Source organism: Balaenoptera ricei, chromosome 1 (assembly GCF_028023285.1).
Source record: "Balaenoptera ricei isolate mBalRic1 chromosome 1, mBalRic1.hap2, whole genome shotgun sequence".
NCBI classification, from domain to species: Eukaryota; Metazoa; Chordata; class Mammalia; order Artiodactyla; family Balaenopteridae; genus Balaenoptera; species Balaenoptera ricei.
The window spans coordinates 58,596,549-58,621,973 of NC_082639.1; the positions used below are offsets into that span (position 1 = coordinate 58,596,549).

A 25,425-nucleotide genomic window follows, 5' to 3' on the forward strand; every position below is an offset into this window, starting at 1 on the left:
TGACGGATCAAATCCAAGGTGAAGAAAGAGAAATGAAGCACGTTGCCTAAAGTTAAAGGGAGAAGGAAGCCAACACGAACAGTGTGGAAAACCTGCACCCTAGAGTTAGGACATGGTTCTGATTCAGACTTGCCTAAATTCCACCCTCAGCAAGATGCTTCCTTCAATCATTCAACAGACATCGGCTGAGCACCTACTACGTGCCCATTGCTGTGGCAGATGGTGGGGACATGACAATAAGGAAGGAGGACAAGTCTATCTTCATAGTCCAACAAGAGAGGAAGATAATAAAACTGGGAATCAACATGACAACACTAGTTAATATAAATCAAGGACTTATTCTGTGATTATTACTCTCACTTTAAAAATGAGTGGGAGACAACTACTGAAGCCCGTGCGCCTACAGCCCGTGCTCCACAACAAGAGAAGCCACCCGATGAGAAGCCCGCGCACCGCAATGAAGAGTAGCCCCCGCTCGCCGCAACTAGAGAAAGCCCAAGCACAGCAACAAAGACCCAACGCAGCCAAAAATAAAAATAGATTTATTTAAAAAAAAAAATGAGTGGGAGAACATGTAAGCTATGATTAATAAACCTTTCTAAGTTTCTGAAAATGAGGTTGTTGGACTAGATGCTAAAAAATTTCTAAGGCCTCCTTCCAGCTGTTTCTTTTTACTTCTAGGACTTTTGGGGTAGAGCTTAGACTAGAAACCACGTCACTTAACCAAGAATCTAGGGCTTTCTCTTCATACATAGTGCTAATCAATGCTTATTAATAATAACTGGTAGTTATCAAATGCTTACTATATGTTACATCCTGAATTAATATCAGCTCGTGCAATCCTTTTTCCAAACTATGAGATATGTTTAAAATGGAAATAATACCTGAGTAAAAAAAATCATGCTCTAAAATGGTTAAAAAAAACAAAAACAAAGGTTCCAAGATAAATGGAGAGAAGCTTCCAACGCAAACCAGGTGTAGGATTCTTAACCACTATTTTGTCTCTGATCTAGTTACATGGTGGATTAAAAATACTTATGTACTGGTGTCCTCAGGCTCTGAGGACTAGAATGGAAAATGGGCCCAAGCAAACGATGGTTCAAAGAGCAGTTACTGCCCAGGAAAATAAGGAGCACACTTCTCAACAGCAACATTGTTTTCGGGGTAACTCTGGGACTCCAAAAACAGTCGCAGAGCCTGCGAGGCCACGTGCAGGCAGACCGACCCCTTGGCTTTATTTCTGATACCAAATGAATAAAGCACGTTCCAGCAGTTCCACTGAGTACATCAGAGATCAGCAAACTCTCCAACATGGTATTGCCATCACCTTTATTCTGTCCTCCCTGGTGTATCTATGCTGTATCCGTGGTGGGAGCGATCAGGCAAACTCCCACAGTGATTCTGCAAATGGAGGCATTGGGTTCATGGGGGGCCTTGCTCCAGAGCCACAGGGAGCTCCTCCTGCTTTCTGCAGCAGGACCACTTCCTCCTAAACCTGGGAAAGCAGACCCTGTGGGACCTGGAGCTTCCCAGTTTTGTAAAACCCTCACCTCCCTGGCCAGGGTCTCCAGAGTGACACTCCAGTGGGCCAGAGTGAGGACAAACGCTAGATACACTGAGATGTTCAGCCTGCAATGCTCTGCTACCCTTCTCCGAATGGCAAAATCTCACTTAACTTTCTAGGTCTAGAGATCCATGCCTGCCTTGCCTGACCACCACCCCTGCCGCAAGCCAGGTCCGCCCATCATAAGAGCTGCTATGCTCCCACAGTACCTAGCACTAGATCGAAATCACTGGTTTGTCTGTCTGTGGACTGTGAACACAGAATATGGACTGGGTGGCTGACCCATCCTTACGCACTCAGTACCCAGCACCCTGTCTGGACTGCAGAGGTACTGACTTGCAAAGAACTGGAAAGTAGAGCAAGGAATTCCAGGGCTGGACGAGGCTTAAGAGGTCATTTCGTTTCAGCTCCTGCCCAATATAGGATTTCCTTTGAAATGTCATTAAAGAAAAACAAAAGTTTAACAAAGTATGTGTGTACATTCATACATATACGGCATCCTTCTACCAGAATGAAGCACATGGTGGTAAAGACACAAAGAACAAGATCCACTCAGGTCTTCTTTCTTTGAGAGTTAGCCATCATCTTTCTTTAGAAGTTTCGTTTCCTCCTTATTTTTCAAGAAATACGTGCTACTTAGAGAAAAACGTGTGAGATAAATTAACATGGATACAAGATAAGGAAAGTTAACATGTTGCTGTATTTCCTTATCTTTTCTCTATGAGTTTTTAAAGTAGCTGAAATCACACTCTATTATACAATTTTATGTTTTGCTTCTTTTCAGCAGTGGCATTTCCTAAAGTGATTATAATCTCTTCATAAGCATCCTGTTTTAAAACTTTTATTTTGACATAATTTCAGACCTAGAGAAAAGCTGCAGGAATAGTACAAAGAATTCTCTGATACCCTTTCACCCAGATTTGGATTCCTCAAATGTCAACATTGTATTATATTTAATCTCCCTGCACTCCCCCTCTGAGGGCGGGGTGGGCAGGGCGGAAGAGAGAGAGATGATGTGTTTTACCCCTAAATACTTCAGTGTGTATTTTCTACAAATAAGGAGTTCTCTTAACCTCACTACAGTTAATATACTGCTGTTATCCAATCAGCAACCTTACTCAGATTTCGGCAATTCTCCCAATAATGTCCTTTACAGCAAAAGAAAATCCAAAATTCTACGCGGCATTCAACTGTCTTACCTCTTTAGTCTCTTTTAATCTGGGACAGTTCCTAAGTCTTTGTATTGATATTTCACGGAATTGATATTTCTAAGAGTAAAGGTCCAGTTATGTTGTAGAATGCTCCTCAATTTGGGTTTGTCAGCTGTTTCTTCCTGATCAGATTCAGGTTTTGCACTTCTAGCCCATAGAAGTGAATACACATAATTTTTAATGATTTCAGTAAGATTCCATTTTACATAGGCATTTCCTGATTGCAGAATCTTGGGCTCTTTTATAATTTTGCTATAATTGCAAAATGAAGCTCTTTCTCTTTCTACCTACCAACTATCTCTTGGCCTTTCTCCATTCACTTCTATATTTAAGGATATGATATTAACAACTTTTTCTAAGATGGTCCTGTCAATGTGCAGTCCCACAACTGATAACCGGCCTTGCACACTGGCATATTATACGATATATTTTAATTTAGGGAGACAAAAAATAATACTGCACTGCTGTTTCAATAAACTTTGTCTTAAAGTGTGGTTACAAACAGCACTGCTCCTCTCATGATGGATCCTGAATACATGTGTTCGTTTGTTCACTTGTTCATTCTTTTGTTTGTGTGTTCCATCATTCATTCAAGATATCTTCTGAGTGTCTGCTTTGTGCCAGTATTCTTCTAGGTGCTGACATCAAGCTCTCGTGTAAAGAAATAAACACGGTAATACAGATTATTCTAAGGGCTACGAAATACCCCAGTTATCAAATAATGAGAGGGGGCGTTCCAGGTGGGGCAGGCAAGAGCCTGGGGCTCTGAGACAGACACAGAGGCGGTATGGCTGCAGCTGGGACGCACAGAGGAAAAAGGGAGCCTCTCCAGTTCCATCCCATAATACTTATCACGACTATCCTCACAATGTCTGCAAAACCTGCCCTTTACCAAAAACATGAACCCCCAGATGGACCAAGCCCAAATATGCATTTCTAAAGTGTGCCCTTTTCCTTCCTGTTCATCTTGGTCAGCAGAGTCTGAACTTCAGGGTGCGGCCATTTGTGAATAATAATGAAAGCTTGAACATGCCCAGAAATTAGAGGGAACTTACCAACCATTCTGATGTGGCTCAGCCTTGCAGTTACCTGGACATCAAGGAATCATTAATGAGTCAGGCTGTCTCAACATTAGATTAATGGCCGGTTTCAACAGTGGAAAGGGGACAGATGGCCAGGAAGAGGGAAAGGGGTAGGGGTGTGTGTGTGTGTGTGTGTGTGTGTGTGTAATCTCAAATAACTGGAGTGGTGGCTGCAGCCATGAGCAAGGAAAGAAAAGCAACCAGTGTGTGCTGTGGCCTGAGGCTGGGCCAGCAGCAAGTCCAGCTCCCCAGGGCCATTCCCTCCTCTGGGTTGTGTCAGAGGGAGTCAAAAGGCAAGAAACTAGAGGATTCTCCCAGGAACTAATCCTGGGAGAAATATACCCCCCCCCCCCCCCCGCAAATAATGCCTATTTAGTGCTTAGGACAACTGGTTTCCATACACTTGGGGAAAAAGCAAACAGATGATACCATCAAAAAACTGTTTTCCTTACATAAAAATTTCGTAAGATAAAAAATTAGACAATATATATAAAAATATGATCAATAATCATTAGAAAACTCTATTAAATATTGAAAACAATTACAATAACCTACAAGGTGTGTGCGCATTCATTTTCTTTCACATCTTTCTTTTGAGGAAAAACAGCCTCAAGGCAATTAATCTGATGTATGAGTAACAAACAGACTCTTACAATGCCAGGCTCTCAAATCTGAAGTGCACCTAAGGGTTTCTGAGAGCAGAGAAAGGTTAAAAAAACAAACAAAAAAAAACTATTAAAAGCATTACTAATATAAACACTACGATTGTATCCTCCACTTGGGGGATGGAGATCCAGGACAATGGAGATGATAAACATTCACCAGGGACACGGACTACCACGTGGTGAACGAAAGATAGCAGATGAGATTTCTATTAGGAAGTCTCTTATTATTGAAGACACAACAGAAGCTAAACAATCAGGTCAGTTCTGGTCATTAAAAGCAGTTGAGTAATTAACAAAAGATTGATAAAGGTGTCAGGATAAAATCATATTTCAACAGAAGATGACATATATGGGAAGGTTTTAATATTTCAACCATTATCCTTCTGTTTTGCATTTTCCTTTTAAAAATATGTAGGAAATAGTAGTGAAATAGCTATCACCTAGTTAGCCCAAATCTGACTTTCTGGAAGCTGTGAGCAGTAAGTATAAATGAACTAAGGCAAATAATTTAAACTAGCAGCACTAAAGCAAAAGACTTCAACGTGGGCAGTGGTGAGCTGGAGTCTGAAAGTCAGGATCACTAATAGATATCCAGTTGGTGGCTGAAATTCCTATTTTCTGGTTGGTTCTATGTCTCTGCCACAATCTCAAGGAGTAAAAGAAGCCTACAGACTGGTAAGGATTGGCCATAACTAGCACTGGTGGCAGAGCTTTGGCAAAAAAGTCCACTGCAGTTTAATAGGTGTGAGCCTTAAACCTAGTGGCATTTTAACCATTTTACTCTTTACAGATATTAAAAAAAAAATCTAACCCTAAGTTTAGAATAACTGTTTCAAGGCAAAAAACCCACCCCCAAACCCAAAAACCTTATACACCCAGCCCCTTTCCCTGTCCTAACTCATCACAGGCTGAGAATTTCCAGATTATCAGTCATGACAATGATGCCTGATGGCTCATTTTACACAGTTCTCTACTTCTCCACCAGGGGGTGAAGTTGGCCAGCCTTTGACTGAAAGAGAAAATTATTTTCAAACTTGGGTATCCTTTTGCATAGTGGTAGAAAGACATTCACAGACAAAAAGGGCCTTTCCCCTCCTTTCCCTTCTTCTCAGGACATTTAATCCTGACTGATTAGCAAAGCACTCCAGCCCTGTGAGGCATGAGAGGGAAGGGACGTGATTATGGCTGACAGCAAGCCAGCACACGTGATCGGCACAGCCCTGTAGGTTGGCAGGCCCATTCTCCCAAAACTTGAGATCAGAGTTACGGTTTTGCCAAAGCTGATACAGTTTCAAGGATATTACTTTTTTTTTTTTTTTTTTCTTAAAGGAGAATTTTCCACCAGGCCTATTTTAGCCAGCTGATGCCTCGCACAGGGCTGGCTCCCTCCTGCCCGGCTCCTTTGCAGGGCCTCCCTCCCAGCAACCACAAAGCCACGGGAGGGCTGAGAGCACCCGCCCTGCCTTCCTGCAGGAACGGTGGGACCTTTCCACCCCGGGGGAGGGTGTCTGGTAGCCAGGAAGAAGCCCAGACAGCAATTCTTGGCTGGGCCTCCCTCCCCCTCACTCACGGGGTTAGGAGCTCTGGGTGGGAACTCAGGTCTAGCTGGGTCAAGCCGCAGCAGAGGACACACACACACACACACAGGGCCAAAGCCTGTTCCTGAGTTCAGAAGCAAATTGGAGTTTTAGCGTCTTGGTGAAGGCAAAATGGGGTGGAGGGAAAGACCCGGAGCGTGTGCTAGTTCTCCCAGGTCCGGGGACAGATCCAGTTTTTTGTGGCTCCTGAGCCTTATACAATTTGGGGGCCTCTTTAAAAAAAGAATGCAAAATTAGGAATGAGCTATAGGACATCAGAAGGGGTCCTTGCCAATGAGAGATCTTGAGACTTAAACTTCATAACCGCCATCAGCTCTTTCGTGGGCCCTGGAGTTGAGCATGTGTGGCGGGCAAGGGGCTCTCGTGAGCCTTATCCACAAAATGGCAATGGGGGGTTTCTCTAAGGCCACGTGCGTTGGTTCAGTCCCTGCCTCAGGAAGTGGGCTACGGAGCTGGGCAAGGAAGAAGGCAGGAGGTTCGGTTCCGCTCCCTCTTCATCCTGCCCGCACGCATGGCAGATGCTCCGTACACACTTGCTGACCCACCAACTCAAGTGGCCCCACTGCTTGGTCCCCTACCCGTCCCTCCCTTCTTTCTGGCTTCCCAGCCACATTTCAAGTTTCCACATCAAGGAAGATTACTGCTGAACTGTCTGTCTGCAGGGGTGAGTAAGTCAGACCCAACCTATGAACAGGTTTCCTGCTCACCTGGATCATTCCTCACCGAAGGTGTCCAGGCATGAGTGACACAAACTTCAGAATCAGCCCAACAAATAATGATGTCATCATCATTCTTCGCAAACCTGGTATTTGGTGCGGCACGGGCACCTGGTCAGTAGGAAGCAAGGGGATAGGAGCTCTGTTGCTCAGGACTGCCCACTGCTCCAAGAGGACCCTAGGGACGAACTGCTCAATCGACTGCAGGTGTTGCCCTGTGAGAGGAGAAAACCTCCCTGTCAGGAATCCCTGCTCCACCCCGGCCAGCTCGCCACCCTCCTGACCAAGCCCCGATCTCCAGTTTGGGTCATCTTGTTATAGTCTGGCCCTGTCTTCTCCTCCATGGCCCCCTCCAAGACCTCCTTGGATGCCAGGAAGGTGCCCACCATGCATCTTTATTGCAAGAGCACAAAATAAACTGATGTGAATTTAGAGCATCTAGCTAAATATAGCTATGCTTGCATGTTTCCACGGAACTTGTAAAAATAATATATAAACTCTCCTAATCTAGTGGCAAAATCACTTACTCAAAACTTAACAAGGAAATGAGGTGAAGCCTAAAAAAATGGAAAGCCATTTGGTTTAGTTATATAGCTTACTTTCATATATGCTACAGTTTGGCATTTATAAGCAAACCAGCTACTAAATGTTCTTCTTTCTTGAACAAAACAGTGAGAACAAATTCTTACATATAAAAGTGTCTTCATGAAGCCATTTATCACAAGGAAAAAAGTGTCCTGCAAATTTTTATCTGTAAAATGGAGCTAATATTGTGATGGGAATATATTATTTAATGGCCACCATTATTTGGGTGCTTACTATGTGCCAGGCCTGTGCTGAGCATTTCAAATAGATTATTTCACTTAATCCTCTCAATAACCCAGTACAGGATTATCCTCCACTTATGAATGTGAATTTGAGACTTTAAGAGTAAGTGACTTGCTCAACTATTGCTGGAGGATTGACACTTTTTTCAAGGCTTTAAAAGTTTTTTAGAAATCATCACAACAGTCAAATGCAAACAATGATAATAGCCCACTTATTGAGTATATACTATGTGACAGGCCACTGTGCTGAATTCATTACATTCATTGGTTCCTTTAATACAGCCCTCTTGCAAGGCAACTGTCATTATCCCCATTTAACAGATGAGGAAACTGAAGCACAAAGATGCTAAACCACTCTGCCCAAAGCATCTCAAGCAGCTGAGGAATGGTCTGAACTCTAGTCTCTCTGCTTATATTATGCCACCTCCCTACTGTAAAACGTACACAAATATTGATAGAAAGTTTGTTTTCAGTAACGGCCCGTTAGCTATTTCACATAGAGATTTTTGAATGGCCCAGTAAAAATCACTATATTCTTTCAGGCCAAGAGAAGAAGATAGGTGAGCAGTGCTAGGGGAGGTGAATTCTGCCCTCCGGGCCTCTGTCTCCAGCATCATCTGGGCAGGAGGGAGGGCATAGGGGCGGGGGAGAGAGGGAGGGAGCTGCATCTCACCGTCTTTGTAGACAGCATGAAAAGTAACACTAGCATGTAAACCAGGTTCACATCTGGATACATAAGGCTGAGACTTGCCAGGGGAACCAGTCCATGATGGAACGACCCAAAACGCATTTAGTATTTTCTTAGGCCATTGTCCCCAAAGTGACTTCAACTTTAGCTGACCCAAGCGTCTTGCTAGCACATGTCGCTTGCTCATCTGAGACGCTGCCTTCACCATGGGGTGGGGAACATGAACACAGAGTTACCGACTTGTTGTGGGATCCACCGTCACAGTGGCCCAACTTGCACATGACAAAGAAGGTCACCTGGCAGAGAGGCCCAGTTCACAATGCTGGGGAGGAGGCAAACCAACCAGCTGAGTCCAAAGGACACTTAAACATATGAGAAAAACTGCAAAAAATCAGGGATGGGGTGTCTTTGGAGGGCAGTAGGGCACATTCGGCAAGGCTTGATTTTGGAGAGTTCATCAACTGTGGATGGACCCCTGATCCAGATGCCCCCATGAAGGAAGGCAAATCAGCTCTCAGATCAAGAGAAAGGATGTTAGGGTAATGAGCATGAGAAATGGTGCTTGAGCGCAGAGTTTCCCAATACTAGCCTTCTGTTGGGGTTATGTGCTGTTGGCGTGACAGCAAAGAAAACCGGCCCAGAGACAAGGTCAGAGGCTTCCCTGTGGTCTTAGAGAACAGAGTGTTGGTGCAAACCTGGCTGCCACTCGAATCCCTGCAGCCCAGTCAGATTTTCTCGGACGAGCCTCACGTGCACACTTCTGATCCCATCAAAGGGAAGGTTACAGGGACTCAGGCTTGGCTTCATGGGAGCAGCGTCTTTCCAACAACTCCAAGCATCTGAAAATCGGAATGGGATGCTTCTTGGGAGGGAGAGAGCTTGCCATGCCTGGACAGTTTTCAAGCACAGGCTAAAGGACCGCTTTTCAGGGTGTTACAGAGGAGTTCCTTGAACTGGGCCAACAGTTAATATAACAAGATGCTCAAGTGGAAGTTTCCATTGTGGCAACACGATTCAACAGATGGGAAATTCCAAAGCCGGGGCCAGACACTATATGGAAATTTCTAAGAAGTTGACCCAGCTGCCTCAAAGATCCATAAGGAGGATATAAACAGGTTCAGGACAGTGGAAAGTGATGGAGGATTTTGTGGGGCAGATTTCTCGGAAATGCTTTGATTCCCGGCCTCCCCGAGGTGGGTGGAGTGGTGGGAGTCTGCTTTTCATCTCAAACCTGGAGACAAGAGTTTCAAAGGCAGCACCTGGAGGGCTCCTCGAGTTTGGGGGTTGGTATGTGACACCTGTTTGAGGGACCAAAATGTGGGAGGGGAGCTGAAGCAATATAAGGTGACAGAGTAGAAGAAAGGGACTGCTCGCCCCCTCCCCTGATGGGGGGTTAAAGGGCACCAGGAATGCCAGCTCTGGTCTCTTTGAAACAGGCTCTACCCACCAGGGCTTCAGACTGAGGGTGAGGGAACCCCAAAGAGAGAATCTGTATGGGAACCAGAAATTGCTGGAGGATGGAAGCAACCAGAAGGAGAGGCACTGCCCAAATCCCGGGAGGTCCTGGTGGAACGTGCTGGTGCGGGAGTCCTCAGGACAGCCGTGGAAAGCAAAAGAGAGTCCACTCACCCACCAGCCAGGCTCAGAGAACCCAGTGCCAGGCATGACAACAGTGGTCAGGTAAGAACTTTCCTCTCTCTCTGCCTCACCTGGGCAGGCCTGGAATGGTGGGCAAGATGGAGGGAAGTCTTCTCTTGGAGTAAACACTGACCGTTCATAGACTAAAGTGAGCACTTCCAATTTCCAGAAAGTATGCGGCGTGTGTGTGTGTGTGTGCCACTTATAGGGGCCGTAGGACTTTTTGTTACCTAAGAGTAACCAGAAACGTCATAGGCCTGATCAAGTTTTTATCAGGAAATGGTGAAAAACACACCCCAGTGAATCAACTTTAAAGGCACAGTGAGAGACAAGAAGAAAGCTGTGTCTTAATTATGTCTCACAAGCTGCGCCGTGCAGTGTCCTAGTCACAGCTAACCTTTGCAGCAGTGCCTGTGTGCCAGGCACTGGGACGAGGAGGACTTTACAGACATGACCTCATCCAGGCCCCCAACAGCTCTGTGAGGCAGGTATTATCACCCCTTTGACAGAAAAGGAAACTGGGCTCAGAGAGGTAAGGCAACTTTCCCAGAGTCACACAGGGAGGTGAGCAGAGTAGTAGCTCAGACTCAACCACAAGTCTGACATTGAACTCTGGACTCTCTTCTCCCAGATGAGTAGTTTTCAGCAGCCAGTGGTGACCAGAGCAGGATAGGGGCTTGGGATCTTTCCATCCTTCCCTCTAAGGAGTCCCTGAGCTAGAAAAGCAGAGCCGAGTTTGAAAACCACTGAACTGCATGATCTCAGCAGTCTCCTCCAACTCTGGGGTTCTAGGATTCTATCATCTGGGGGTTGGGAGTGGAGAGGTGCGGACCCACAAAAGAGGACACGGGGAAGAGGGAAAAGCCAGACTTTGTGTCCTGTGTTCCCAGAGAGGCAGCCGGAGGAGCTGGTTCCAGCAGGTGGTACCATAACAAACCTGAGGTTCAGAGAAATACAGTCACGTGTATAAATATATAGTTCAGATAATGCACATAAAGCACTCAGCACAGGGTGAACACCAGAGTAAAAGCATTAGGTAAATGGCAACTACGACTGTGAAAAGTTTACATATATGCGTAAAACCCTCAACATGCAATTTGATGCAACATACCCAGCCACTGACATCACTGTGTCTGTTCCATAAGGAGCTGTGTTTATCATGGACGCTAAACTCTACTCGTTCAGCCAAGAAAAGAAATGAACACATAAGATTAAGCTAGCCAAATCTAAAACAATTTGAGTAAGTCTGCTCTTAAGCAGTAGGGGACTGGGGAGTCCTATGAAAAAATCATGGAAGCATGATCCCTTTCTCCAGTAAAAAAAAATACATACACAGCATTTTGCAAATAATTAGAGAAGCCCATTCATTGATTCATTCAATGGATTACAGATCCATTGAAGCCTATTCATCGTCTTCAGGTTAATAATCTAGATCCAGGGGACACGACATGAGGTCGTCAGGCCAAAAGCTGCCTACGTGACCCCACAGTGGGCTCACCCACACTCCTCCTCTCAGTATGCTCACTGTTGCTAGTCTTGATCATGATACTAAACTTGGAATAGGTAGTCAATGTAACTGAAGCTGAATCTAATTTTAAACCTTTCAAGTTTAATGGACCCCAAATTAAGAATTTCTAAATCAGTGCACTCTGGTACCTAGAAATTTTAATTGCTTGGCATGCTCTTTCTTTCCTTTCTTCTGGTAACAAAATTCCTCCTTTTTCCTAGGGACCCTGTGCCATGCGCTTCAGGTACGATTCATCCTCTGTCAAGGAACACATGGACAAGCCCTGGCCAAGCAGATACTGCTTATTGTCTACTGCCTACTTCTGGCCAGGTTGATTCAGGCAAGGAATCCAAACTGGGCCAGACCTCCTTGGTACTATTGTTAGAACAATGACAAAAGAGGCACTCTCTTTTCTCTGAGACCCACAGCTGTGAAGATGATGGAAATGTAACACTGATGGCTACCTCTGCAATGTACTGAGGGGGAGACTGCCTGAGAATGAAGCTGACAGAGTTAAGCAGAATCAAGAGATGGAGAGAGTGAAGGATAATGGCCTGATGTTTTCTGGAACCCCTGGATACACCTATGCCTGAAGTCCATGCCAACACGGACATGTTAGTCATTGAGTCAAGACACTAGTTTAAGTTGGACTTCTGTTACTTGCAACCAAAATAATTCTAACTAAGAAACCTGATCTAAATGAAAACAAAGCCCAAAAGGAAATTCCCATTTATGGGCAGTCCTTATGGAATTCTGGGCTCCTCTCTGACAATGATCCTTACTGAATTAACTTTTTTTTCATTCTATGCACATTACTTTCATATCACCCTCTTCTCCTGATGGTTCATCTTACCAGTGCTGCCAACCAATCAGACACTACTCCTGCAAAAATTATTAAAGTTACCGACTAGAAGAAGAAAATCGCGTAAGTGGACAATAGTAGCTCAGTTTATAGTTTGCTGCCATCCAATACATCCTTGGAGTCTCCTAATCTTATTCCAGTGAGCTTCTCAAACTGCCCTGGTTCCCTCAAAAGGCACAGAACACTCTGGTATCTAAAATGACGTAGAGCCACAGGGCTCAAAACAGAAGGAGAGATACACGTGGAGCAAGCGAAGTGGGCCACACAGGTCACAGTGGACAGGGTCAGTGTAAATTCTGTGCAGCAAAAAGCCACTCTGCAGACTGAGTCAGGGCATAGCATGATTTGGAGTTGGGAGAAATAACTTTCACTGAGTACTTCCCAAGAAGTTGTTTATTATTCTTTTAGAACTGGGATGGTAAGGAGATTTCAACTCGTGTGCCAAGTCTGGGCTGTAGCCAAATGTCTGGGCTCAGCATCAAGAGCCATGACAGTCTGTGACACACATCACAGGGGAGGGAGGAGGGATGAATATATATACTTGTTATTACAGCTGAAAATATTACATTTTATACTTGGGTGAAGCAAGGCCAGCCGAGAAATGCACACCTGGGCTGGAAGGCTCTTCTTGGGCAGCACTCAGGTGTCACACATCGTTGGTCTACATGGAGGGTGGTCCTCATCAGTCATTTCTATAGGGATGTTGTTCGCTGCCTTATGTGGCATCCTCCTCATGAGCACCCAGGGGGAAATTACTCTAAGTGTCGAAAGAATCACAATTCACCTTGCTTCTTCTGAGTAACTAGCGTGTTTTTATCCTCTAGCCACCAAGAACTCCTAACTGAGCATGTTTTCCTAGTACTGACTGCTCGGGGGCTGCTAGTGTGCGTACGGGCTTTCACTTAAGAACTGGGGGCCTATCCTTATCTCTGATTTCACCTTACTTTTCCTTCCCCACAAATTTCCTTCCGTCCTTCTTTGTCTGAATCTTAATATATGTGTATTTAAAAGCCACTTTAAAACTCTTTGAAAGAAGACAGGCACCTACACTAGATCAACAGCAATCAAAATAATGTACAACAAATCAGACAGTGAATAGAGGACAGTTTTATAAATGTTGCCTGTTGTGATAGCTGTTATAGGGAAGTTCCAAGTGAGCAGGGTGAGCATGTGGTGGGCCTTAGACCAGAAACAGCCCTGGGCCGAACTGTCACGTCAGCAAATGTCTCAGACCACCCCCTCCCGCCCTCCTGCACACCTCTCCCCCTACTCCATCCTTCCTCAGGCAGTTGGGTGCCCTTTGGTCCATTCCTGCACGTCCCACACCTACTCTCTCCCTAGTACTGTTGGTTGCTCTCCCTTCCCCCACTTCTCCCACCAATCAAAGCAGCTCACACTTCTACAGGTCCTTGTACTTGACACTGGTAAGCTGTCAATGGTTGATAGCAGCTTAACCAACTATTTCTCTCAGGAATGAAGAGGGAGAAATCAAAGGACTAAATCACTAATGGTGGAATAGGCTGTAATTATGATACAGATGCAACTGAACAAGGGGATCTTCTTGTAAATTTCAAATAATTCTATGTGAAGCAGTTACCACAGTGCCCAGCATACAGTCGGCATTCAATAAACAGTAGACACTAATTATGACTACTCTTGCTGTAATTATTAATCCTTCCACCACTGGATTACTCACTGTCTATTCCTCTATCACTACCATGACTACCACCACAGAGGTAACTGCCCCTTTTGAAACGCTGGCTAGCCACAGATCCATAATCAATTAATGTATTTTAATTACATTCTATGGTTTATAAAGCACTTGCGTATACATCATCCTTTTTTTTTTTTTTAAGAGGAGGGAACACTTCTTTTTATTCTTTTTTTAAACAACTTCATTGAGATATAATTCATATACCATACAATTCACCCATTTTCATGTACAATTCAGTGGTTTTTAGTACATTCACAGGCACTGTGCAACCATTGCCAGAATGAATTTTAGAACGTCTTCATCACGCCAAAAAGAAACCCTATACCTTTTAGCTATCCCCCCATGTCCCCCATTTTCACCTCCCAGCCCTGAGCAATGAATAATCTACTTTTGTCTCCATAGATTCCCCTATTCTGCATTTCCATATGAACGGAATCATATTATATGTGGACATTTGTAACTGGCTTCCTTCACTTAGCATAATATGTTCAGGGTTTATCCGTGTCGTAACATGTATCAGTACTTCATTCCCTTTTACATCATCCTTTTTTATCTTCTTGGCAATCCTCACGTTAAATATTATTTCCGTTTTACAGATGAGGATACTGAAGCTCAGAAAGGTCACATTTATAAGGTCCTAGAGCCAAGAAGTAGCAGAGCCAGGACTCAAACCCCAGTCTCATATAAATTTCTTGTTCTTTCCTCAACAAGTGGTTGCCAACTGTGTAGCTATTACATCAGAATCGCCTGAGTGCTTCAAGATCCCCGGGGTTCACCTAATGAACGCAGACGGCCCAGTGAAGGGACTGTGAACTTGTATTTCAACAGGTGCCTCGTGTGATCCTGATGAGCTGCTGGTGGGTGACCAGGTGCAGGGTCCTGGCTGACTAAGTACCCACTGCCCTCTCGGCCCTGTGCTGAGTACTGCAAGGGAGACATAGGGAGCCTTCTGACAAAGCTACTGAGGAGGTAAGACTAGCGAAGGTGAAGAAGAGTGCATGACAGAAGACAGTGTTTGGCTTTGAAGTATTCAGAGCAGAGAAGATCACAGATGGTGGGAAGAGGCAGGGACGGCCACGTTAGAGAGAAGGGAAGATTCTACCGGGCCCTGCAGAATGGGAAGGATTTCCAAGCAGAGAAGGGGTGAGCCGCATGAGGTGTCCTCAGGAGAAACGGTAAACAGGCTAGTCTGGCTAGAAGAAGAGGAATAGCGGGAGCTGAACAAGAGAGGACTGGGCCAGATAATGGAAGGGCTGGGTCCGAGAAGCCAGAGAGAAGTCTAGGCTGGTGCGGTGGATGACACGGGGGCACTGACGGTTTCTGAGCAAAGGAGGAACCTCCTGAAAGTTGAACTGAAGGATGACTGGTGTGGCGGTGCTGCGTACCATGAAGCGAGGCTGGGAGTGGAAAGCTGGTATTGGCAAGACCACCCAGGATGCTGCTGAACTGACTGGGATGCCAGGCGGCGGACAGCAAGACCAGGATCCCAGGGTCTGTCGATCAGAACGGGCTGAGGGGACGGGCTACGAGATGGGAGCGTGACCTGAGCCTTCTCCCTCTCCAGGCGCTTTTCATTCCATCACAGCTGTTTTCGTGAGACCCATAAACACCGTAGGGTGGATTGTGAAAATGGCCGCAAATCTTCCCCTCTCTGTAACCATCCTCCCTGCAATGTGGTTCCGCAGCTCGTCTCACCAAGAGGTAGAATCTATTCCTGTACCTCTTGAACCTACACTAGCCACATAGCTTCTTTTAGCCAACAGAATGTGCTGGAAGCAATCTTGTGGCAGGTCTGAGCCTTGGCCTCAAGACGCATCTGCTGTGTCTCTTGGTACCCTGCCCAAATGCCATGTGCACAAGCTCAGGGTAGCCTGCAGGACAGTGAGACACATGTCTTAGTCATTGTCATCACTCCAGCGGACAGCCAGGTGACCCCCAGCCTAGGTGACCTGGACCTGCAGCTGATTGACACGTGAATGGTCCTAGCTGAAACCAAAAGAATCACACACCTAGGCCCAGCCCAAATCGCCAACCGACAGAATTATGGGATAAAGAAATGATTGCTATTTTGAGTCAGTAAATTTTGAAGAGGTTTGTTATACAGCAAAAGCTAACTGATACACAATGCAAATAACATTATCGCCACATATCAGGGAGTGGTGCCACCTGAAGCCTCAGAAGCTTTTTCACTTAAGAAGTACATTACTTTCCCAGCTCTAAAGGAAGTTTTCTACCACTACAGAACTGTTATCTCATGACAGTCACATTTAGGTTTCAAGAGAGACGAGAGAAAAAATAGGGCAATAAGAAAGCTAATGTTACAGCTATGAGCCAATCTTCATTACAACACACTGCAAGGAACTGTCTGAATTCCTTGGCTGAAGTATCACTTTGTTGTTTTGGATACTGTTTGAAACAAGCAGACTATCAACAGGGGCCTGGAAATAGTTTCATCACAAAAAAAGTTTTTATTTTAATAGTATTTGGCATGTAATCATAGATCTTTTCCCTGATCATGTTCTTAGCAAAAGAACATGGATTGATCTGTTTTTTTAAGGCATGGACACATTGTAAATCATTTCAGAGGAAAAAAATAATGTAAATAAATAGACATCTAATCATAGTACTAGTAGGGATGCATCTAACTTAGAAGTGTGAATATCATTTCAAAAGTAATGTCAAACGGTCACTTTGTTTTAAAAATGAAAGATCACTTACCCGTGAGACTCTGTGTGGCCCACCGTTGCCAGGTTTTAGGTGATGGAATGAATCTGAAATAGAATGAAACAAGCATTCCGTAAGTAAATCACATTTGGAAAGGGTGTGCCTTCGATCCCAGTGACTGCCATCACATTGAGTATTTATTCTTTTCGTTAAAGATTAGCAAAGCTTTTTCTGGCTCCTGATGGAATAGGGAGAGTTTTTTGCCTACATATTTCAACTTCCTGAACAGAGAGCATTCTCTCATCTCCTTCAGGGAGTGTTCAAAGTCTGAGGCCAGTATAACTATAAATGGTAGTGTTTTCGTCCAAACCCCTCCAAGTCAGCGGGAGCCTCCCGGGTTGTTGCTCCTGCTTTGGTCCCTCCACTCCCTTCTGCTAGCACCAAGCCATGACTCCCTTTATGGAACCGACTGAAAAACGGATGGTCCGGTATAACTTGAAGGGCAATAGGAGGAGTGTACCAGGCTTTCCAATAGCGATCACCTGATCACAGATAACCACACCTTTTTATTTTATTGATAATGGTGAGCCTAAAGCCCTGCTGTTCAACAGAAATATAACACAAGCCACATATATAACTTTAAATTTTCTAGTGGCCACATTAAAAAAGCAAAAAGAAACAGATGACAATTTTAATATTTATTTAACTGAATTTACTCAGAATATTATCATTTCAACATGCAACCAATATAAAAAATGATTAATGAGACATTTTGCATTTTTTTTTTTTTTTTTTTTTTTTGTCGTACTAAATCTTCAAGACCCAGTACATTTCAACTCGGGCTAGCAGCAGTCCAAGTAGTCAACAGCCACAGCAGCTAGTGGCTCCTGTATCGGACAGCACGGGCCTAGGGCATCTATCCTTGGCCTTCAGCTACTGGCAAGGCTCCAAAGTGAGTGAAATGCACATAGAGATTTTGTTTATCTATTTTCCTGCTCTTAGGAATTCATCATTAATTACCCCATTCCATGATGTCATTTAGTAGAAATAGTAACATAATAATAGCGAATACTATATAGTACTTGCTATGTGTTCTCGGCAAGCTCCCATGTTACCCTAATGAACCCTCACAATAACTTCACGAGGTACGTATATTATCATTCCCATTTTGTAATGAGGAAACTGAGGCACAGAGAAGTTAAGTAATTACTCAAGGTTATAAGATACTGACAGAGCTGGGATTCTAATCTACGTAGCTGGTCTCCAGAGCCCATGCCCTTAGCCACTATACTCTCAATTACATTTGAACGGGTCAAAATAAGATAATTACTTTCAGTTTTAATTATAACCGTCAAGCGATCCAAGGTTGCTCCCATCATACACGGTCAGATAACAGCACTGATGGCAGATGCAGGACTGATGGGATGTACTAGCAAATTAAATTTAAAATAATTTGGGGTGGGAACACAAAAACCACAGGCAAGGCTGGGGTCAAAAAGACTGTACTGTGTCTAGGGGGCCTGTCTGGATGACCAAGATGGGGGTGCAGGGAGAGGTTAAGGTGGGGTCTTTGGAAAATCGTGTCTTTGTGATTTTTCTGAGGGAAGAGTCTATCACTTTCATCTGATTCTCAAATGAGTCTGTAAGCTAGACATCTCTGTATCTGTCTTAGTAGGGGTAGGGAGTAGAAAGGAATTACATAAACACATCCTTTCACTTTATTAATCTGTGCCCCCCCCAAAGGAATCATACCCAATGAGCAAAATCAAATCCACACACATGAATTTCCTGCCCAAATGATAGGGAAGGAGGCTGGTGAGGGACATCATTTAGAATCAACAGGCCGTGGGCTGAGGCCACTGGGGGTGCTGCCTCCCAGTCGCCCAAGGCGACCCCTGAACCTGCTGAAAATCCTTCAGTGGCTTCCTCTAGGTGGTAGGATTAAGTCCAAGCTCCTTAGCCCAGTCTCCAAAGCCCCAGTGACCTCGTGCCTGCCCCTCAGGCACTCTCCTGTGGGCATCTTGCCCTTTACCCACACAAACCTATTTACGGGTCCCTAAATGCTCCCCCCCACCACTCTCACTTCTCTGTACCTTTGCAGATTGTGTTCTTTTTGTCAAGCACGTCTTCTCCCTACAGTATCTGCCTGCCTTCAAGTCTCAATTAAAAAATCAACACTTCTGGGGAGCCTGTGTGAACTCCCTCGGCTGGCTTAGGGGCAACTTCTCTGCAGTAACAGTAGTAAAGTAGTATTCACTCAACTCAACTGATAATTATGTACCACTACTACTGATAATAATAAAAGCTGATTTTTATGGAGCATTTCAAGCGCTTTACGTGCTCCTTTAATTGTCTCAGTAACCTTATGAAATGGGTTATTACCCCATTTAGCAGGTGAGCAAACTGAGGCATAGAGGTCAAGTCAGTAGCCTAGGGTCACACAGCTTATAAATGGCAGAGCCAGACTGTAAACCCAGACAGCCTGGTTCCAGAGCCTGCACTCACTCTCTTTTTTTTTTTTTTAAGTTGACGTACATTTGATTTACAGTGTTGTGTTAGTTTCAGGTGTATAGCAAAGTGATTCAGTTTTCTATACTGTATATATAAAGAATACACATATATTCTTCTCAGATTCTTTTCCATTATAGGTTATTACAAGATATTGAAGATAGTTGTCTGTGTTATACAGTACGTCCTTGTTGTTTAATTTATATATAGTGGTATGTATCTGTTAATCTCAAACTCCAAATTTATACCTCCCCCCACTTTCTCTTTGGCAACCATAAGTTCGTTTTCTGTGCCAGAGCCTGGACTCTTTAACGCTATACCGGGCCTGACTCCCTCTGTGTTCCACTGCCTTCTACTCTCATTGCTCCTGTACTTCCCTCTGTTAATCCAAGTGGCTCCTGTGTTGCAGTTTTTCATTTACTGGTCTCTCTGTCCACTTGTTTGCAGAATCTCTGGAGGTTGAGAATGTGTCTAACTCATCTTTGTCTTTCCAGGACCTTGCAATGTGTTTGGTATACAGTAGATGCTCCAAAAAGGCACACACATGAAAACACTGGCACAGCACTGGAAGGACAGGGGCCAGGGGTACAAACTTGGGCCTAATAAAAACACACCAGGGGCTTCCCTGGTGGCGCAGTGGTTGAGACTCTGCCTGCTAATGCAGGGGACACGGGTTCACGCCCTGGTCTGGGAAGATCCCACATGCCGCGGAGCAACTAGACCCGTGAGCCACAACTGCTGAGCCTGCGCGTCTGGAGCCTCTGCTCCGCAACGGGAGGAGCGGCGATGGTGAGAGGCCCGCGCACCGCGATGAGGAGTGGCCCCCGCTTGCCGCAACTGGAGAGGGCCCTAGCGCAGAAACGAAGACCCAACATAGCAATCAAGCAATCAATCAATCAATCAATAAAAACTTAAAAAAAAAAAAAGAAGAAGAAAAAGAAAAAAAAAAAAGCAATTGGTTAAGATTCCTTGAATGTTTAAAAAAAAAAACAAAAAAACACACCAGGAGAAAGAGTCTCCAGATATGCACTTGAACAAAGCAAGCTTTAACTTCATCTTTTAAATTCAGCCTGTGCTGAGGGAATGGTCATTTCCTAGGTCTGTTTAACACCAGAGGGAACAGAAGCAATGCAGAGCACGGCTGACTTGATCACACCCCCAACAAGTTCATCAGTTTCATTTTACATTGCACATGGATTTAAGTAATAACATGCCTTGGCTGGCCACTATAAAGAAATACCAGAAAAGACACTTTCCTTTAAAAAAAATGCAATATTCAAGGAAAAAAGACAGAAAATGCTATTTCCTAAAGTTTTCTTGGTTCCCAATAACTGGCTATGAGTATGTTCCAAACATCTTTTTTTTTTTTTTTTTCAAAAAACAACAGCCTCGGGGCTTCCCTGGTGGCGCAGTGGTTGAGAGTCTGCCTGCCAATGCAGGGGACACGGATTCGAGCCCTGGTCTGGGAAGATCCCACGTGCCGCGGAGCGGCTAGGCCCGTGAGCCACAATTACTGAGCCTGCGCGTCTGGAGCCTGTGCTCCGCAACAAGAGAGGCCGCGATAATGAGAGGCCCGCGCATCGCGATGAAGAGTGGCCCCCACTTGCCACAGCTGGAGAAAGCCCTCACACAGAAACGAAGACCCAACACAGCCATAAATAAATAAATAAATAAATAAATAAACCCAAAAAGTTTAAAAAAAAAAAATGCTTATAGGTTTCTGTTTAAAAAAAAAAACAAAAAAAAAAACAGCCTCATGTTGAAAATCTCCTTTTGCTGTTCAGATGTGGTTGTACCACTTTCTAGCCCAGAGTTCCATAAGATGCTTCCTTCCGTCACTACCTACACTTCCCCTGGATGGATATAGAAGTCCTTGTAGGAGGATACTCTCCTCTTTCTCTAACAATAGGAAAGAAAAAAGCTTCACGATCTGGGACATACATACACTTCTAGAGAAAAAGAGACCTCCTTCTGGCTCATGTCAGAGATTGCATCAGGACTGTGCCCAGCCCACCCACTCAGAGATAAATACAACTAGCCATAATACCCACCCTTCCTACTTGCACCCAGAATATAAAAGAAACCACACACTTCCCATGGATACGGACGTCAGCATCCTCTCAGATATTAACAACCAAATTATAAATCTGCAGTTTTGATCTTGCTATTTCATCTCCTTCCACAATGAACAGTAATTTAATTATTCTTGAGAGGTTTACTGAGTGCAAGTTAAGGGCCAGGCACAGTTGCAGGTGCTGGAGATACAGCAGTGAATGAGGTAAATAAGGTTCCTGACATAGGGGGCCTTACATTTAATAGGAAACAGAAAATAAGCAAGTATACAAAGAAGAAAATAAGAGAACTTCCAACAGTGGTAAGTTCTACAAATTCTTTCATACAAGCAGGGAGTGATGCAACCCACTGGAGAGCTTAACAATGTCTCTTTGGCAGCTGAATGGAGGAGTTTCGAAGAGGCAACAGTGAGTGAATGGATCAATGGTGGCCAATTCTGAGGCTACTCAATTGTGCAGGTGAGATATAATGGTACCTTTGCCTAGGATGGTAGCAGTAGAGATGGAGAGAAACGGATGGATTCAGGACAGGTTCTGGAGGTAAAACAACTAGGACCTGCTGATGAAGTGGATGTGGCCAATGAGGAAGAGGAAGGGGCTGAGGTGACACATAGGTTTTGGTTCAAGCAACTGGGTCAATGATGGCTTCCTTGAGGGAGAAACGGGTTGAGAGGGGAAAGAAAATCAAGAATTCTGATTTGACCTTGTTCACTTGGAGACATCCAAGTGGAGATGGCAAAAAAATACTGAGAAGTCTAGAACTGTGTTGTCCAATACTATAGCCGTTAGCACACGTGGGGATTTAAATTTAAATATATACAGTTACAAACTCATTTCCCCAGTGTATGAGCCACATCCAAGTGGTCAGGTGGACACAGAAGCAGCTACTGTCCTGAACAGCACAGGTGTAGACTGTTTCAATCACCATAAAAAGCTCTCTTGGGCAGACTTGTCTAGAATGAACATAACCTGCTAGACTCCTATCATTATTATAAAGCTTATTGCAATTATAAAATACAAAATGATAGTCCTCGGAGACCTTTAGCTTTCAATGGCGATTGGATTATGATCTGTCTGAACATATTTGTTTCTAGTCTCATTTTAATTCTCTAGAAAATAACATAATACAGGCACTGGAGGAGAGTGAACACTAGATTTATAAGCCTGGCTTCCAGCTGTCTTCACTGCCAGTGATTTCCAGCAAAATCACTAAACTTCTATGTGCCTCAATTTCCCCACCTACAAAATTGGGAGCGATCTGGAATGGATTATATTGAGAAGTATGTTGGAGAATGTTTCCAGCTCTCCAGATGGCGCCACTGTTCTCTGGTCAGGTCTATGATGTTTTCACTTGCAAATACTGACATGATGTTATCTCAAATGGCAAAACAGATATAAAAGGGCCTTTGATACATATAAAGGACCCTACAGTAGGCATAAAAGGTACATGTTCCATAAAGGCGAGACAAAGCAAAAGAAATATGCCCTGTGCCTTGAGTCCACCACAGAAAGTCGTGTGTTTTGACACGTTGGCAGGGCTACTGACTTGGTAAAGTAATGCCATATGGGTTAAAGCATCAGGAATCAAGTGTTGATCCCCAAAGGTAAAAGACAGTAAACAGTCACCAAAATGGTGACATTTTCCTTTATTGTGCAAGGTTTCTGTCCCTGGGAAGGGCACACTTGGAACGGGTGAGCTGGCCTATTTTAGCCAAATGGTGCCACACCATTTTCCCCACCTTAAGACTATGTCCTGGCCAAAAGGGCTGGTCTGGGCTGTTCACTGGGAGAAACTCTTCTACCTGGTCACTGCTCTTAATCTTCAGAGAGCTTCTAGTGACTTAAAGTTTGTTTTTAATTGAGGAGCTGGTGGTATATGTCCTCAACTAATTTGTGGATAAGTTGGGGAGAAAGTATCCTCATAATGTCAATGCCAGTGAGAAATCTTTAAAAATACACATGTATTCCTAGTTTGCCAAACTTTAAGAGAATATAAAGAAGTCACAGTGAACAATTAATTGTGAAATATTATACTCCACATATTTTTTTTCTTCTTTTCTATTGAAAGGGCAATGGCAGTTTTTTGTTGGTTTGTTTCCCCCAATGGCAGTTTTAAAAGAATAGCATTCTTTGGAATGACCCATATTCCCACCATACTAGTGCTACTATTACTTTTTTCTGTTACCCTCGATAGACATATGTGTTATATGACTATGGCCATAGTTTATATGCTATTGGTAGCAAAGGCTTTGGAGTTGGACAGATCTAGGTTTGATGCTGGCTCCTCAGCTAATGACCTGCAAGTCCTGGGACAATTTACCCCTAAGCCTCAATTTTCTAACATGTAAGGTAGGACTAATATGACTTTTGCACATTGTTGCTCTAAGGATTAAAAAAAGGGAGGACGCTAGGATAGAGCCATCAGGAAAAAACCCATATATGACGCTGTTATTTTCTTTTTCCATTTTACTTTCAATTTCAAATATTTTTTGTGTGTTTCTACACACATTCATAATGACTGTTTAAGGGACCTAAATCTCTCCCCTAATGCTGGATATTTAAAATTAATGCCAGTTTTTATTACTATAAATAAGATTACATTGGAAACCTTCATGCTTCAGCTTTTTTCATCCCTTTAACTTATTTCCCTAGCTTCCCTAAATTCCTAACAGTAGAATTAGTAGGTTTTGCTTTTAAAGGGGCTTTTTAATTAATGTATGATAATACCACCTACAAAATAATTGAGAATTTCTGAGACCTTGACACTTTATACATAAAATGGTATTCCTAATGCTGCTTTAATTTTTATTTCTAAGATTATTAGTGAGGATGGACATTTTTTTCCTGTTTATTAATGGTTTGTTACCTTGAGAAACAATAAGTCTATATTCTTTGCTTATTCGTGTAGTAGGGTCTTGATATTTTTCGTTTGAATTTCCATGAGTTCTTTATAGTGCATAATAATCAAGAGTTAGTATATGTATTTGCTACAAATATATTACTGGTATCTGGCAATTTTAAGATAACCATCTTTTCATTTATACAGTGTTTTAATAATAAGCAACAGCCATATTTTGTATAAACCTCCTGAGCTATGACATGGCTTCATGGCAAAATGTTTGGCTTTTGACGCTTTTCACTGCCCATTTACACCCACTTTGATTTTCCCAGCTACCCTGTGAGTGAGCTCGGGACGATGACAATCCCCACCTTACAGCGGAGAAAAGTGAGACCCAGACAGGCCAGGTGACTTGCAGAGGGTCCCCGAATCCTGGAGTTGGCCAAGACTGGCCTCAGTCCTTTGCTCTCTGAACCCAAGGCCTCCTCGTGAAAGGAAGGTCACAAGGTAAAATGAAGAGATGCATTTTGTGCAAAATGGATGATTATACAAAGCACCAATTCCACATTGTTTCTGATTAAAACTCCTTTATACGGAGCATCAGGGCCCTGTGCCTGCTGCACTGGAAGCACTCAAGAAATGTTAGTATGGTTTTAGCAAATCCACCAAAACCATGGCTTACATAACGGACCACCCTTACGCAGTTCTTACGTAGTTACAATAAGTTCAATAACTTAGACCTAAAGCAAGTGTTGCTTTATTACTATTGTTTTAACCTAGCTCAAGTACCACTTCTTCCCCCAAATATTCCCTTCCTCTTTGGCTCCAAGAAACCACTCTTCTCCTTGAATTTCTACGACCTTTACCACCTTCTACCTGTCATTACAGATGCTTCAGAATGTGTTTCAGCTCTTCTATTGGATGATAAGGTCCCAAGGGTCCGTATATTATTTGTGTTTGTATCTCCCAGAGAGCCTAGCACCCTGCTCAGCACACAGGTGGCACTCAGTCAGTGTTTTATGGGGAGATGGGGGAAGAATTTTATATAGCTAAGAGACAATGGTAAAAGCAATTACAGTTTGGTTAAAAATCATAGGTTGCATGAACTGTGTGCTTTTTGCTACACCACTCCTTATTTTGGCAAGCACACTATCATGGGACAGTTCTAATGCAGTCTTAAGCCAGCAGTCTGCATTAGCTAAACAATACTAAACTACATTAAACAGAATGTCCAAAAGCATTTCCAGCCTTGGACAAATCTGTACAATTC

At 43.7% G+C, this 25,425-nt stretch overlaps 1 protein-coding gene across 2 annotated transcripts in view; it reads right to left on the reverse strand.

The window, feature by feature from the left end:
* Nucleotides 1-25,425, reverse strand: part of GNG12 (G protein subunit gamma 12) — a 122,715-nt gene that overhangs the window by 55,956 nt on the left and 41,334 nt on the right. For both annotated transcript variants that reach the window (XM_059924343.1, XM_059924344.1), the window contains exon 2: nucleotides 16,791-16,843. The gene's annotated coding sequence lies outside the window, so the exon portion shown is untranslated. The remainder of the gene's footprint in view (nucleotides 1-16,790; nucleotides 16,844-25,425) is intronic.